We start from the raw sequence: 2,111 nt of genomic DNA, 5'->3' as shown, positions 1-2,111 counted from the left end.
GCCCTTAAGGTGGGTGTCTTAAAAATGAGATTACTTTTCGGATTGCATTCTTACATAAGAGACTTTGAGATTGTTGAGAAATGAAGACAAAATTTACTTGTTAATAAATAGGCTATAGGACACATTTTGAAATAATAGGATACCTTTGAAACGCAACTTTCTTATAGTATGTTTCCTTTGGAGACATAGTCCTACATACGTACACACACAGGTACACACGCACGTGCATGTGCGCACACACACACACACACACGGAGACAGGGTGAAGTGGGAAGCGGCTGGATTAGACCAAGATGGAGAGCACCCTGAAGGTCATTTGAGCCCATGGAAGATGGGTGGCAGGACACCAGAGGGTGGGCTGGGCTCTGGGACCATGGTGAGGCTGTGAGAGGCCCTTAGGCTATGCTGCGAGTACTGAAAAGCCCTCTTGAGACTCTTCCGGCCTCAAGCTGCCTCTCTGATTTGGGGAGGGAGCACTGCCTGGGGTGAGCTACAGCTTTCCAGAATCTTCTTGCCCATCCATTCCTTTTGGGGTGGAGAGGTGGCTGGCTATCTCAGAGCTTCTTAGGTGGTCCTCCTTCTGAATGTGGGTTCCGTTATGTTGCCATATTGGGGTAGGATGGGAGGGTGTAGGCGTGGGATGAGGTAGAAGAGCAATATGGATGAGGTAGGAGGGTCCTCTCCAAGAGGGTGATTTTCCCTGGGGCGGTGTCTCCCTTTCCCTGATGGAGCTTCCGCTGGGCCCAGCAGGGGGTGTGTATTTGGAAGGAGCTGGGTATCAGAGCAGGATGCCTTTCTTTCTAGAGCATGTGAACAGATGGTCACCATAACTAATGAATGTTGTTTTGGTGCACAAAGGAGGACTCTAATTTGCACTAGAGACAGAAGTTTATTAAATCCCTGGAAGCCTTCTCTCCACCTCCTTTGGTCAGTGCAGTTCTGGCCTCTGCCCCAGAGAAGGTGGATGGAGTGATCCTTGGGGCGTCTCAGTCTGGTCCCTGCAGGCTGAAGTGTCTCATCGTGTTTTCTATCCAGGGCATAAAGCTCGAGATCCTGGTGTAGATACCTGGAGGTTTCCCATCATATCTTGCAATGGAGACAATGCCCTGGGCCACGTTGTTGCACACAAGGGGGCCTCCGGAGTCTCCCTGTGGGTAGAGGGAGGAAGGGCTGAGCTGGGCTTTCTTTTGGTCCTGCCCCCCTGCTGCCCCTGAGGATTGGAGGTCTCTGTTAGGGGGCTGTAGGTGAGATCAGAGCCAGGGGAGGCCTGGGCTCCATCCTTGTCCTCACACTCCCCTCCCTCTTCTCCTTCTGAAAACCTCTGCCTATAAAGAGCTGTGAGACAACTCTCACCCCTGCTAAGGAAACAGGTCCAGAGACGATTGGCCGGAAAGGTTGAGGACATAGGGACACGGCTATTTCTCATTGTCCCTTCTCAAAGCATGACTGTCTCTGGGCTGCGCATGGACGCTGGTGGGGATCTCACCATAAACGAAGCCTTCCACTGTTTTGGGTCCCCTGCACATATCTGGGTGGTGCTGTCATATGGGCGTTTGAGGATGTCGATGCATAGCTCGTCCTTCTGGATTTCCAGCTCTACTTCCTGCAGTTTCTCTGCCCCATGGACGCTGGTCACGCTGAGTCTCCCCCAGCCGGCCACACCGCAAACCATCCGTGGCCTCACCCATGTGGTCCTCTTGGGCAGCATGAGGCGGCTCACGTAGGCATTTAGGTTGGCCTTCCTTTCCAGCTGAGTGCCAAGAAACGGTATTGTCATCTACCAATGGCTCATAAAGAGCCTGGGACAGTCATGGCATCGCCATCTTCACAGTCCCGGGACAAGTGAGAAGGTCATAGTGGGAAGGAGGGACAGGAATGAGGTGTAAGGGAAGGCAAAACCCCGGGAATAACGTGTCCAAGAACCAGTGAAGCATGGGTCCTACCTGCAGTAACATGATGTCATTGAGCAACGTTTCAGAATTGTAGTCTGGGTGGGGGATGGCTCTTCTCACAGGGATCCTCTGCTGGGTCGTCTCCCGCTTCATGATGTTGTGGGCCCCCAGGATGACGGTGATGGAGCTGGACACAGAGCAGGGTGGGGTGCGGTTACA

The 2,111-nt window shown here is 52.8% G+C and overlaps 1 pseudogene; it reads right to left on the bottom strand.

Annotated features, from left to right (window-relative positions):
* Nucleotides 1-869: 869 nt before the first annotated feature.
* LOC115300688 overlaps nt 870-2,111 on the bottom strand; it is a 2,792-nt pseudogene continuing 1,550 nt past the window's right edge.

This window comes from Suricata suricatta, chromosome 9 (genome assembly GCF_006229205.1).
Source record: "Suricata suricatta isolate VVHF042 chromosome 9, meerkat_22Aug2017_6uvM2_HiC, whole genome shotgun sequence".
In the NCBI taxonomy this organism is placed as follows: Eukaryota; Metazoa; Chordata; class Mammalia; order Carnivora; family Herpestidae; genus Suricata; species Suricata suricatta.
The sequence above is the reverse complement of the archived record's forward strand: the minus strand, read 5'-3'. Positions and strand labels throughout refer to the sequence as shown.